Here is a 15,873-nt window from a genome sequence, read left to right as displayed (position 1 = left end):
TCTTATATTCCAAATATACCCCTTTTATTCATTAGGTTTTTTACTTCAACTTTACTAATCCAAATATACCCCTATTATTCATTAGGTTTTTTAGTTCAAATTTGTTAAACTAGGGTATAGCCCGTGTCTGTAGGGCACGAAAATTTCTATATTTCTATTATACAAAATTATCAAACATTTTGGTTTATATCGATATTGAAGTAATAAAAATAATAACCGAGATTATATTGAGATGTTTGAAGGGAGAAAAAAGGAAAGAAAGAAAAATTGTTAGAGAGTTTATAGGGAGTGGGTAGTTATTTTGACGGTTAAATATCTATCTTTTCTAAGACTCTTTAAAAGGAAGGGTCATGATTTACAAAAGAAAATTGGACGATCGAGATTTATAAACCAAAGTTATGACATGGCACAAAAATCTATGTCATTTGTTATATAGATGGCTCGACTTTCGATGCTAACCACAGTCCGAAAAGTGACACAGCCAGCGTCCAGTTGTTTTCACTTTGGGGCATTAAGCGTGCTCTTTCTAGTTTGGGAGGAAACGTTTGCCAGAAAATAAAAAGGGAAATTTTAGGATTGTGGCGCCCGACCTTTCAGTAGGAGAATCAGACGATTTGGAGCGACACGCAGAGCTAGCGGTTTGTTTTGGGATTTAGTTTCAAATACTTATTTCAGATGTTTCAAACGACCCATTGAATAGATCTCGAGAAATAATAGATTTTGATTGGTCACACGTGAAGACGGGACATTGTTTGGTTATCGTTCCGTATTCAGTAGTTTTCTTCGTGATCGAATTAACGAGAGCGTTATATTTCTTCATGGCTAGATGTGGAATGAAAAAGAAAAAGAAAATGTTAAATCGGGAGTCATAAGATGATAACGTGGGTCATAAAAATGAGATGTTTATGAAGTATTTAAAAGTTAACTTAAAATGGATTAAGTAACGCCGCCAGTTTAGAGCATCTCCAATGCAAAACTCAAAAAAAAAACTCAAATTGTCTTATGTGTCAAGGCTTAATTGAGTTTCTCTTTCCTAGATGTCAATGTTAAGATCTTCAATTCAAAAGACATCTCCAATGCAACACTTTAAAAACTTAAAAATAACTTAGGTGTCATTTCCTAGATGGTTAGATTTGCTTTTAATATCGAGTGACCGATTGAGATCCTCAAAAGAAATCTCAAATATTGAGTTTCTTCTTGAAATATCTCAACACTAAATGATGTCACTTCATTTTGGGATCCAAATTGAGTGTTGCATTGGAGAGAGTTTTTTACAAAAAAAATTTAAAAAAAATCTTAAGTGGCACTTTGAATTTTTCAATTTGAGTGTTGCATTGGAGATACTCTTATAAAGTGACACATGTCCGCCAAACACCAGTTACACCCCACGTTCCCATCTTCTAACCCCACTTTAAAACCATCTTAGTTATCCCATTCTAAACCCCCCCCCCCCACAATGAAAAGAATAAAAGGGGTTGCCATGAGTTGGTGGTTTAACTTTTCTTCGTACTCGGTGATCGAAATTGAATGAAATTTCTTCCAGGTAATCCTATTCGACTTGTTCTACATATCTAACGGTTTGGAAATTTCTATTTCTTCTGAATATGGTAGTTATTTGATAGTTATATCAAGAACTGTATAGTTGGGTCTAATGTTTTTGGGTTCATAATTTGAAGTAGTTATTATTTAGTTTATTCAAATGATTTATGTTCAGGATCATGTTTAGGATATTATGGACTATTTCGGGTTATCCATGTATATATAGACGAGATGTTGTCAAATTATTTTTGTGGTCAATTTCAATCTTTGGACTAGTTTTGGAATGAATTGGATTAGAGATGGCTACCCAAACTTTGCTATATTTTACATGAATGGACAGTTTGAGTTATAGACTCATATTATTGGGTTTGTTATATGATTTGTCGGCTTATGGATACTCGGGAATGTAAAATAAAGAGATTGGGAAGTTGGTTGGTTTGTATGCATTTCAGTTATTCAGTGGAACGTCTCAGTGAACTATATAGTGTCGGTAGGACATTCCTAGTATAGTTTCATTCTTTTTATACATCTTGCTCTGCAAGAGGACTCTTGATAGTTATGTAACTATGAAATGACTTTTGCCATATATTTCAGTAGGACTAATGCAATGTAGTAGGGAGCTCGAGGAAAGGTGAAGCTTAGTCAAGAGCACCATTGGAGGCGCAAGAAGAGATAAAACCCTATGAATCTTACTTGGAGCACGGGTATTACCCATTTCACCACTTTATATATATATATATATTATTATTTTTATCGTTCTCTAATTCAAACTATGGCATGATATGATATGATGTGAATGTATGTGACGTGCACTCTATTATGAATGTTTATCTTTTCAAAACAAATTGGTTTTTCTGAAAAATAATCACATGGTTGCGGAATCGCTTGAGCTGTGTGATCGTTTTGTGTGAATTGTAAACACGTGGTGCCGGAATCACTTGAGCTGCGTGTATAACATGGTGTCAGAATCGCTTGAGCTGTGTTACGTGTAATGGTTATTTTTCGACGGGCATTGGTTGGTCCCCTTGTTTATTTTTCAGTTATGGATTAACCATGAATTCATGTCAAGGGTTACACTCGGTGCGTGCGCAGCTATTTGGTAACGATCATTCAAGTTTACCCCAGAATAGAGTCCCAAAGAGAATGAGAGTTGGGGGTATTCCGATCCTTGGAGTGATTAGGGGATCGACCCCACGCCATGTTTGTTTATTTATTCTGCTAAGCCACTGGTGTGTGTGGTTTGCATTCTGTAATGACTTATGGTTGATACTTACAATGTTTTCACCGAAATGAAAGAGGGTGTTTACCCGAGTTTTCTAAATAAGAAAATACTTAATCTCTAAAAGTGGAAACTTGTAAAAGATTGACTTTAAACAGGGTTTACCCTACTTTGAGACGCAAGAACGTTCTTCTCCTCTGGTTGATGGGACCTTTTAGGAGGGCTCTGTTCTTGTAGCTTTGGGAGCCACTCAGATCATTTAATATTATTATGAGTTAATTCCGTTTTGGCCTCCGATTTATGACCAACTCACCGTTTTGACCCCTATAAGTGTCCGGCAGTTCGTTTTGGCCCCAATTTTTTTTTAACCTCCCAATTCTACCCCCATGGCATTTCTGTAATTTTTTTTCCTTTTTATTTGTCCACCTCATCTAACAATTACCACATCACCTGTCCACCTCACCCTTTTCTCCGGCGAAAGGTTGCCGGCCGGAATACAAAATTCCGGCCGGCCACCTTTACAAAAAAAGAAAATTTCTCCCTTTCTCTCTCTTCACGCATATGTTTTGGTATTCTTCGAATGGTTAATGAATTACCTTGCGAGGAAGCGTCGAATCTAGCCGGAGGTAGGACGTGCCTCAGGACGAGATAATAGTATCGCCGTGAGTATATAGCTCTGCTACACGACAATGCTCTTATAGTCGTGTGGGTAAGTCATGGCATATTCTAAACGTATCACTGTTTGGGTGAGATTTACTATTCGATGCGTATTGAGATTACAAGAAAACCCGATAGGCAATGATGACGAAGGGAGAGTTACAGAAGCTTTTATCGGGGTATTACGTGGATCCATGTGTACGCTGCAGTAGTCACACGTTCGATAAGGCGTCGTCTGCCTACGCACTAACAAAGGCCGACCGGCTTTTCCTAGCCGAATAGTAGGTGGCCCCGACTGAAGGCGTATTCAGTTGCGATCTTGGTAAGCTAGAAGAATTATCTTGCTATATTGTCTTGTTTGGTGTGCATTTGTATCGACATAGAATATCTAGTATTGCACTTATTGGACGAGTGTTATAGTTTTCCCTAAGGATGAATCCCTCTGCCATGGAATCAAAAAGCTTTGAGAAAGGTGTATTGCCAATTTCTTCCTTCATCTCTTCCGTCATGTAATGACGGTGGCTTGTTATCAACTCGATCGGTTTGCTCAAGCTGTATCTGAATGGATTGAAAGTCTCCCCCTCTGGTATTATCTTTTTCTCCCCCACTATGTCAACAGTACGGCAATTGTTCTCTTTTTTCCTTCCCTTTCTTTGTTGTTGAGCTTGCTCCCACCTGTTACATAAATTTGAACTATTTATATGTAAGAATAACACTCTTTCATGTAAATTATCTATACTTTAACATAAATTAAAAGAATGGATAAAAATTACTAAAACATTCTCATAAATCATACCTCTTTGACAGAAAGTGTTTTGTTTTTCGACTTTTTAACAGTTTCACCTTCTACATCGGCTGAGATTTCTTTGTTTTTCGATTTCTTAGCAGGGACTACTTCTTCCTCTGATGCTTTCCTTTTTAATGGACTTCTTCTGACTGGTGTAGAATCCTTGGTAGCTTTAGGTGTCATTTTTGACTTTGGTGCCATTGAATTCTCCTGCAACCAAAATTTAAAATGTTCTCATTCTTCAAGAACCCTAGAAACACATTTTATAAGAAATTTCGTGTAATTTATACATTATAAGCAAAAGAATAGTAACATTATGAAACCTAACAACTTAAAAAACATATCAAAACCCTTACAAACTCACAAAATCGGCCAAAACACAATACTAACCCTAACCCCCAAAAAAGAAAGAATCATAAATTTATTGAATAATATCAAAACGATTCTTCATTATCACATAACATTATGGATAATTTATCAAACTGATCCCAAATATTATGATGTATTACTAAGCTTTAAAACTTCAATAATAAGATCAGAACAGAAAAAACCCTAACAATCACACCAAAATCTTACCATAACGATGCAACTGCCTTCTTTATGATGAAAATTTAACATGCAAAATCGTATTTATAAGGGTTTTCACCTGACAGTAACGATGGTTCAAAAAACAAACGACGGAACTAAACGATGAGGGATTTCATCAATACCTTTTCACCTGAACCGGGAATCTCAACCGAAATGTTTAAAGATTAAGAAGGTTGATGAACAACAAGATTTCTTGGCTTTCGATGATGGCGATTCAGAGTTTTCTTTAGGGTTTTTCACCGTTTCGTTTTAGGTAAAAACCCTTTTTTACCTAAAACGTTAAAAGAAGAGAGAGAAAGTTGGGTAGGTAAAAATCTAAAGATCCTATTAATAACCCATAAATCACGGATTTTGTCCGTTACAAAATATTCTCTCACAGCCAACATTTAGATTTCTGGCTTTATTACTTTAGGGACACAGACGTAAATCTTATATGATTTATAAGGTTTTTTTTATCCAATGTGTAAAAGGACTAAATATCCATGTTTTAACAAGATTGGACCCTAAACCTTTTTTTATTATTATTTTGGTCTATATCCCCACGGACCGAAAAGAAAATAATCCGTACAAATCAAGAAATTTAAATAGGACCGACCTAAGGGTCCAAGCCAACGCAAAACGAGCCGGTAGAAGAAAGACGTGTGGCAACGATCAGGCGGCGCTAGGAAACCCTAGCATCCCTTCAACTACTGACCAAGGTCATCAACGGTCCACATTACCCGGTTGCCGGCAGGATAATTAATGAAGAGCTCTAGGAAAGGCGTTTGTTTCCCACTCATAAGAAACCACGCGTCCGCAATAGCTATCGTATGCAGTAACCCAAAAGATCAATGCCGAAAATGCGTCATCAGAGGATCAAATCTGTGACGTCACAGAATCAATCATGGAGAAGAAATTAATTACTTGAGCAGAAGACGAAACGTGTCTTTGGAGAACAAACCACATGTTAAGACAAAATACAGCTGGGTCGGCTCTGGCGAAAATTGCCCTCGATCAGAAAAGGTCTCCACTCAGCAGATACCAATCAGCTCTTGAACAACAATAAAAAGACCGAGCTTCGCGAAACAACTCTGGTCCAGGTAAGACCCGATGAGCTTCACGAAGCAGCTCTGGTACAGGTAATACCTTCGACTTCAAGGTCTTCAAATATTTGAAAAACATACGAGTTACTTCTATTCCTTAGTCTCTTTACTTTCAACTAAGGAGTGGCGGGACTCATGATGATGCACAAAATGTCCAGACGTTGACTAACGTCTAAAGGGTCAAGATCATACCTGAAGTCTCTTGGGTCAATCTGGCTTAAGGCAGCAGGACAGCTGAACACCTGATGGTCCACCATATATTCCCCTAACTGGGAGGTCGGTCGGAAGAAACCAGCTCTGTCGAACGTCCTCAACATGAACAGATCAACCCTGGGTCTTAAAAGGATTAAGGGGGGTCTACACAGGTTCGACCAGTGTCTTACGCCCAGAACTGGGGAGACAGCAGCGCCAAGCGACCTACTGACTTAATCTCGAATCTTCTAGAAAGATCTTAGTCGGCCACACATCTCGAAGTGTTTAAGCCCGATCGGACTTCACGTATCTAAAAGAGGAAACTTCTCCTTTAGAGTCTATCACTCTAGCAAATATCTACAAAGTATACTTGAACTTAGGAACTTTCACTTATCAAAGATCTGGGATAGACTCGAAGAGAAACCCTAGATACGCAAGAGAGGAAACTTCCCTTACGGTTTGACGGCAACCGCCTCGCCACTAATCACAGTCGACTTAACTTCGCCTTTAAAAGGCCTCCCACATCGTCCTTCACAGGACACGATCTCTTCACCGGAAAAAGATCACCAAATACTCAGAGTTCCCTCAACCTGCCCCCTAAAAGGATCGATCAATATTCATTCTTTTACTGCAAAGAGCACCTTGACTGTCTTAAGCGTCGGAGCGGTTTTCAAACCCTTTGCAAGTGTTCCCCCAAGGGAACAGACGAACAGGATTCATGAGCTAGGAGCAAGGAGCACGAGCATGCATCAGGATGGATCGGAGAGCAGAAAAGCAGAAACCAGGGTGGACGCAGAGTTGATCAGAGGAATCTCACCTCTCGTAACATAATAGTCCATCATAACGGAGGCTCACATGCATCAACTCTCGTTTTTATGCTGATAAAATGGAAAGCCATTTTTTGACATCAGCAACGACCAGGGGATCCCGAAGGTAGCCTTGGTAGCGAGAGCAAAAGCCACGACCAGGGACAGGATAGCCTCGATAGCTACGACAACGACCGAGGGCCCTAAGGAGCAATTTTAGTTAAACTAAAACTTTACTCGAGTAAAACTGACCCTTCACCAAGGTCCCAAGGAGAAGTCTTAGTCAAATTGACCGGCCCAAGCCAGCAAATGAGATAGCTCTGATAGCCACAGCTGCAACTAGAGGCCTCGCAAGGAAAAGTCCTAGTTAAACCTGAAAACTTTACTCGAGGAAAACGTGGTCCCCACTGAGGATCCTAAGGAGAAGTCCTAGTTAAACTACAACCCTGGCGAAGGTGACCGGGGGTATAAGGAGAAGTCCTTGCGAAACTATTCATGCTTAGGCTGAGGAAAACAACCCTGGTAGCGAAAGCAACGACCAGGGGCACGGGAGGAGTCCCGGCAAAAACTAGTTGTTCTCAAGCCAACGAAACCACCCCTGACAGCGAAAGCGACGACCAGGGGTCCAAGGAGAAGTCCTAGCTAAACTAGTCGAGCTCAAGCCGACAAAACCAACCTTGACAGCGAAAGCGACGACAAGGGGTCTAAGGAGTAGTCCTCGCTAAACTAGTTGTGCTTAGGCCAACTAAGTCAGCCCTGGTAGCGCAAGCCACAACAAGGGGTAGAAGTCAGGTTCACAAAATATCCGAAACTTTTACGCAAAAGGAGATAGTAAGCCTAGGCCATGATAGAATAGAAACTAACACTTTTGCAGGTACGATCATTCGGAGCATGCGTAGTAAGTTTAAGAAATTGCATTAGTAAGTATAAGACTAATTATACGGACCGCTTGTTTTGTATACATACATATATATTAAAATAAAAAACAGGGAAACACAACTCGACAACAAGCAGCTAAGCATCAGAAGGAGAAGTAGGGGGGCTCCCAACATCCACCGAAGCTCTGATCATGACGGCCAGAAGGCGACCACCCCCACGACGGCGAACCAGGAACCCCACGGCAGAAAAGAGAGTCGGCACAGAGGTGCTTGTGGAAGCAGTCAAGGAGTAGACTAAAGGATAAAGGGGCATGGATGTAAGTAAAGTAGAAAGATGATCGTCGTTCAACAAATCTCGAGGAAGAAGAACATCAACAAAGCCCTCACCAGCTACCTCCATGCAAAAGTGTTCGATGGAAGAATCGTTGCCATTCAGAACCATGTAGAAAGCGACCGTCACGTCACTACCAGGGAGAGTTTCGTTAACCATTAAAAGAGCCATGACGAAATACAAAGGAGCCAGTCGTATTCTCATGCTTATTTATATGGCCGAGGAGCCGCAATAACTGGGCGTGATCAACGAAGAGTCGAGATAAATAGCCACGATTGAGAAATGGGGAACCAACAGACCTGAACGTGGAAAATAGAAAATAAGTGCAAAAGCGTAAAAGCAAAAAGTTAACTCTTTATTAATTCTTAAGAAGGATCTATTACAGAAGAAATTACAAAAAAGGACGCCGAAGCCATTACACACACTCGGGTTTATTACAGAAGAAATTGCAGCAACACCCTCAAAAGTTGAGGGAAAGGAAAACAAACCAAAGAACACGAACGGCTAGAAGAGCAGTCATGCGGTTTGAGAGAAGAAAAGTTGAAAGGCTACCAGGTACCCCCTTTCAAAAGTGCAGTCAAGGCAAGAAGACACCCGAGGACAAAATAACCCTTTTGTCATCATCACCTTGTCCTGTGCACCCTTGTTGGAGGTAGCACCGGTAACCCTACTTCCTTGTCGAACCTACCCAAATGGACATGGGGTTATCACAAGCATTATGGAGAAGTCCACCTTTTACCACGGTCATTATGGAGAAACATTCTTCAAAGCAGGCGATTAGTATGAACTCAAACAAGGGCCTCATCTCTGATCCTTGGTGGAAACGGGAAAAAGAATTAGACAAGCCAGTCAAACGAAAGATTCTTTTGATTTTTCTTTCAAACTCTTGAAAATGAGGAGTTAAAGGACCAAAGAAGGCTATTTATAGTGGAAGGAGATAACCAAGAGACCCCTTGGAAATAGATGAATGGTCATTAGGACAAAGACCAAATGCACCTTGGAAACGTTCGAAAGAATAATGGTCAAGAGACGCGACAGCTCGAGGACAGCAGGTTCGAGGGGATATCAGCGGGTCTCGAGGAAGTGCGTCCTATCTCCGATTAATGAAGCTCCACGCATCCTCGCATGACAGAACGAGTTACTGATAGGCCTAAAATTAGGTCTTTCCCCAAGTGTAGGGGTCAAGTTATAGTATTTAAAATAGGATCGAGTATTGTTCCAAAGGACAAGCTATTTTACCTAAATCTCAAATTAAAAACCCCCTTCGAATTATTGGTTTGATTTGAAAACTACTTAAAGAAAGAAAACAATACTAATAGACTAATAAAAATGAAATTAAGGTGAGAAAAAGGATCTAGGGATTTCGATTTCACCACATAAATGGATTACTTAAGACAAGCATTCAATCAACAAATCACTTTTTGTTTATAACTCAAAACCTAGCTTAATGAACTAATTAGGTTTCGGATAATATTATTTAATAACACAATTCAAAATCAAGAATATTTGATTGACTATCATATAAAACTAAATTCCTACACTATCATTCATTATCTAAAAGGCATATCTCATCTAATAATTCAATAAAAGCATGAAATATCTAATTATAATGCATGAATGATAATAAGGTTATAGAATCAACATGAAATGACAATCAATAGGCATTGAAGCTCAATATAAGGATTCATTGATTTATAACATATCTCAAAATAAGCCCAAATATGGGTTTCCTCTACACCCTAGATACAAATTTAGCTACTCATGGAATCTAAAGTAATATTCATTGAATTTATAAAGTAAATGGAATTACAAAAGATTAATGAAAAGAAATCACCAAGAATGTTCAAAATCCATATTCCTATGTATCTCCATTTTGATGTCCAATATTAGCTCCAAATGTCTCAAGAATATTACCCAAAACTCCAAATAATAGCTTATTAGAAGATAAAAGAAGAGAAATTTAGAAGAGAGATAGAAGAAGAAGAGATTTTAGAGAAGAAGGTATGGAGAAATTAGAAGGTTAGAAGAAGAAATTAGAAGTAGAAAGAAAATGTAGAGAAGAGATGAAGGTGGTAGAGAAAGTAGAAGAAAAGAATGGGGGGCTAGGGTTTTTAGTTTTGAAGAGGTAGAGAGAAAAGGAGGCTAAAAGAGGAGAGAGGCTAAGAGGAGGTTGAGAGGGTTAGAGAAAGAAAAGTAGAGAAAGAGAAGGTATGGGAATAGAGAAGAGGGATTGAGAGGGTTTGCAAGTCTAAAGAGAAATGAAAGAGGTAGAGATTTATTTATAGATGGGTTGAGGGCTAGGGTTTTAGGAGTTAATTGGGAGAAAATGGGAGAAAGAGGGTTAAAACAGGAAGTTAGGGTAGCTTTCTACTCAAGAAATAATTTCCTATTGGTTGAATATAAAGTGAGACAAAAAGGAGGGGTATAAAAGTCATTTTCGGAGGGCTTAAAAGTGAAAAGAGGGACCACATGCTGCTGTCCGGTTTGTGCATTCAGGACGTGCCACGTCACCTGCTATTATCCCACCAGCCAGAATGGTGCCCGAAAGTGTCCCACCAGTCTACATTGTTTGACTCCAACTTTGACTATGCATATCTCACTCTTCCGGACTCCGAATTGACTTCCGTTTTCTCCTACGAGCTCGTCTCGGACTCTAATTTTCACTTGTCACTGACCTTGTCCAAATTTCCAGAATGTCCTTGACTCCAAATGACCAAAATACCCTTCATGCATCTTTTCCTCATTTTTAACCATTTTTCACACTTAACTCTGCAAAAGACACCTAATCAAGAAAACCAACCATTTTATTATAATAAAGGCTCGAAACGAACTAACTCGACTAAATTAAACGACTAAGATGGGACATTTTCATGACCCATCAGTTACCGTGTGCAGTAACCCAAAAGATCAGCGGAAAACGCGTGATCAGAAGATCAAATCCGTGACGTCACAGAATCACGCATGGAAAAGAAATCAATTACTTGAGCAGAAGATGAAACGTCTCTTGGGAAAACAAACCACACATCAAGATAAAGACAGCTGGGTCGGCTCTGACGAAAACAACCCTTGGCCAAAAGTCTCCACTCAGCTCAGTACCAATCAGTTCTGGAACATCAACAGAAAGACCGAGATTCGCGAAACAGCTCTGGTCCAGGTAAGACCCAATGAGCTTCTCGAAGCAGCTCTGGTACAGGTAATACCATCGACTTCAAGATCTTGAAATAATTGAAAAGCACACGAGTTACTACTCCTTGGTCTCTTTACTTTCAACTAAGAAGTGGCGGGACTCATGTTGATGCACAAAATGTCAAGGCGTTGACTAACGTTTGAAGAGCCAAGATCAGACCTGAAGTCTTTTGGGATAATCCGGCTTAAGGCAGCATGACAGCTGAACACCTGATGGTCCACCACATATTCCCCTAACTGGGAGGTCGGCCGGAAGAAACCAGCTATGCAGAACGCCTTTGACATGGACAGATCAGTCCTAGGGTCTCAAAAGGAGTAAGGGGGTCTACATAGGTCCAGCCAGTGTCTTACTCCCAGAACTGGGGAGACAACACCGCCAAACGACCTATCTCGAAGTGTTTAAGCCCGATTGGACTCCACGTATCTAAAGGAGGAAACTTCTCCTTTAGAGTCTATCACTCCGATAAGATATTTACAAAGTATCTTTAAACTTAGGAACTTTCGCTTATCAAAGATCCGGGATAGACTCGAAGAGAAACCCTAGATACGCAAAAGATGAAACTTCCCTTACGGTTTGACGGCAACCGCCTCGCCACCACCACTAATCATAGTCGACCTAACATCGCCTATAAAAGGCCCTCCACGTCGTCCTTCACAGGACACGATCTCTTCACCCGAAAAAGATCACAAAACACTCAGAGTTCCCACAACTCTCCCTCAAAAGGATTGATCAATATTCATTCTTTTACTGCAAAGAGCACCCTGACTGTCTTGAGCGTCAGAGAGGATTTCGAACCCTTTGCAGGTTTTTCCCCCTCGGGAATAGACGAACAGGATTCAGGAGCTAGGAGCTGGATCGGAGAGCAGAAAAGCAGAAACTAGAGCTGGAAGCAGAGCTGATCAGAGGAATCTTACCTCTCGTAACAGAATATACCATCATAACAGAGGTTGACATGCATCAACTCCCGTTTTCATGCTGATCTGACGGAAGGACATTTTTTGACATCAGCAAAAACGAAATGTGGATTAAGGGTGGGGGGGGGGGGGGGGGGTAGTGGATTAGAACATTGGGGGACATTTTCATGTCCCCCAATGTCCGTGTTATTGGTTAGGGACATTTGAAATGTCCCCAAATGTCTGTGTTATTGGTTGGGGACATTACAAATGTCTCCAAAATGTTTGTGTTATTCGTTTGTGACATTTCAAATGTCCCGAAATGCCTGTGTTATTCGTTTGAGGCACGATATTATGGACATTTCAAGATAAATTAGTTTTGGGGACATTTGGAGACATTTTAGTGTAAATTTAGAGAGCTTTTGGAGTGAAAATGTTTCTCAAAATATGGAAGACATTTGAGAACACTTGGGACATTTCGATAAGAAAAATAATAATAAAATTATTATTATCAAATTAGATTAAATAATATATAAAAATTAAGATATAAAAATATTAATTGTTATAATACTATATTATAGTAAGAATGATAATACTATATTATAGTTAGAATGATATTATTATCATATTATTATATTAAACTATTATTATATTATTCTAATATTATTATATTGTTATATTATTGTGTTATAATATATTACTAGGGTATATCCTGTGCCCTAGGGCACAGACGCTTGTATCAATCAAATGTTACGAAATTTATTGTTAAACTTTATTGAGAGAGAGAGAGATTTTTATTAGTTATTATTTTTTTGGTTTCTTTTCTCTTAAATTAGTTATTATTTTATTGAGAGAGAGAGATTTTAATTTCTTTTTTTTAGTTTTGAAATTTATTTTGTTTCTTTTTTTCTTAAATTAGTTATTTTATTTCTAAGAAGGAAACGATTATTATTTTTTAAATAGGTAACTTTATTTCTACGAAGGACTATATTTTAAAGTTTGAGAAAGCCACCTAATCAAGAAAGCCAACCATTTTATTATAATAAAGACTCGAAACCGACTAACTTGACTAAATTAAACGACTCAGATGGGACATTTTCATGACCCATCATATAGGCAGGACCAGGTGAACGAAAACTGTAGTCTTAGTTGCAAGGGAAGGACGAACGAAAAAGAATCTATCCTTATAGACCTTCGGGATATTAGGAGCAGAGAAAAATGGACCAACACGAGAAGAAAAATAATGCCAACATTTATCACTGGATTTGAGGGAAAAAGTATTGTCAAAAGCAAACAAACTCGCCTTCTCATCAAGATGAAGACAGAGGAAGTAAAACGCCATGATGGTCATAACAGCGTTGGGGCTCATCTGAAAAAGTCGCACTCCATAATAGTTCAACAAATCAACAAGAAAAGCAGGGAAAGGAACCACCAACCCCAGATTGAAGAAAACCTCGTATACGCCGACACGACGATCATCGGAAAGGTAGATCTTGTCTTCAAGTGAGGGCAAAAAAAGTTCGACGGAAGCTGGAATCGCATGATCGTTTCAAAGATTGTCAATATCACCCAGAGTCATCTGACTCGAGAAGCGGTGTTGACCAGCGAAATCGGCAGCGGGAGAAGAGGTTGTCATTTTCTTGAAAGGAAATAGAAAAAGGAAGATCACAACTCAAGAGAAGAAGCAATGACTGGATGAAGAAAGAAAAGGAAAGGATATGGGACAAACCCGGAGGTTAAATAGGCACAACTCGGGGGTGCAAGCTAACGTACACCGAACCAGTAGGATAAAGACGCGTGGCAATAATCGACTGATGAGAAGAAACCCTAAACGACTCCTCGACTACTGGTTGTCCGGAGTTTCTAGCTTCGTGATTCAACTCTTCTTGGTAGCTAGGATAATCTCTTATCCATATATGAGATCTGCTACCACAGAATATACAACTGTTGTTAGGAAGGATGGTTCTAGGTCTTCGGACTCTCCCGCTCCTTCTTGTCTTAGAACGTTTCCTTTTGTTAACGCCTTCCGTTCCCGTGTGGGTACCTTCTTGAACAATAAGAATTTATTCTGTATGTTCAGGTACTCCGAATTTGCTTTCGGCTACTTCCAGAATAGTGAGCAATCTTTCGAGAGAAACTGTGTCGAACTTGCTTTCAAAGTCTTGTCTTACTTTATCAAATCCATTGTGTAGCGAAAGTAAGATCAAGTCAATTGCAAAGTCGGTTTCCTTAGTCGCTCCATCCACTTCAAGTCTTTGATATGATCAATCATTTCTAAGACATGAAGGCGGACATGTTTCCCTTTTTCCTGTCGCTTTTTTAGTACAGTTCTGGATATCGTATATCTTTCATTTCTAACATTGTGTTTTGAACACTTCTCTTAGTTGTCGAATAATGCTATGTGCATCCATGTTAATGAAAGTATCTCGATATTTTCTTTCCATGGATACTAGCATAAGAGTTGCCACTTGTCTTGACTTTATCTTGATAATGTCAGCTTACTCACGTTCCTCTTTAGAAGAGGTTTCTGTAAGTACCGGGATCGGTGTGTCTAATACTTCTGCTAATCTCCCGAGAACCTTTTTCATATTTCTTTCCCATTGAACGTAGTTTGTGTCGTTCAATTTTTCCGTCACGATGTAAAGGTTGAAGATATCGTCGAATGTCATAATTAAACTACATGTAAAGAATGCAAAGTGACTTAAACTTGTTATCCTAGGAAATTTTGACATATTATTCAAATTCTTTTATCCCTTGTTTGAATAATACGAATCAAAGATCCCAATCCTTCGAAGTTAAGCGTACTAAGGCACTGCCCTTAGCCCCGTCGTCCTGGGTGAGTAACATCTTTACTGATCATACTCCTATACTCTTGGTTGATTAGTTTCACACTATGAGTGTCAAGCATAATCCTTTGCCTCGAAATCCAAAACCCTTTTGCTGACCCGTTGAGTAAAACCAGTTTAGACGCATAGATCTCTTCATAGATCTACCTGTATCGTCCCAAGGTAAAAGTTGGCACTCTGCGGAGGCAGACCCACCATCGATGAACAAGGGATCAACAGGTGTCTTATATCTGGGTAGGCTTATACTGAAAATTCTTTTAGGGATTATTACGTATGTTATCAGGTTTGCGTTACTTTGAACTCTATCGTAATCATTCGTGATTTTTATACGTAAGTTTTTATGTGAATTCTCGTAAGATTTTCCATAAATCTTAGTAGAGCCTCCTAAAAGATCTCATCTTTTAATTTATTCTTGTTCACCTAATGGTTCTTTGGATTTTCATCCTTGAACCCCCTTTGATTACTCCCGCTCGAAAATATATGACAATCATAAATAAAGTATGTGACCTAGATTGGATTCTAGGTTTTGCTATGTTCCGTATAGCTAAATGTGTTGTGACATATCTATGTCTTATGGGCTTCTAAGTCAATTTTCATAAAATTCGGACTTACGACCCATTTTGTTTCTTCCTTTATGATTTCTAAAATCAAACTTGGAAAAACTCCGTTTTTGGGCTCTCGGATAGCCCGGGTCAATGCGTAGGAAAAATAACATTTTGGGTTCGGAAGAAAAGGCAAGAAAAAATCCCTTTAGAGTCAAGGCCCAATGGGCCCAAGTCGAGTCCGGAAAGACTCAAGTCAAACAGTCATTTGACTAGTCTCGGTCAAACTAGTCAAAAGTCTGGACTCATAGGGATTGGTCCTAGAC

This window comes from Eschscholzia californica, unplaced genomic scaffold, assembly GCF_041429995.1.
Source record: "Eschscholzia californica isolate CP2 unplaced genomic scaffold, dmEscCali1.0.p SCAF_5, whole genome shotgun sequence".
Taxonomy (NCBI): Eukaryota; Viridiplantae; Streptophyta; class Magnoliopsida; order Ranunculales; family Papaveraceae; genus Eschscholzia; species Eschscholzia californica.
Note: the sequence above shows the minus strand (reverse complement) of the source record.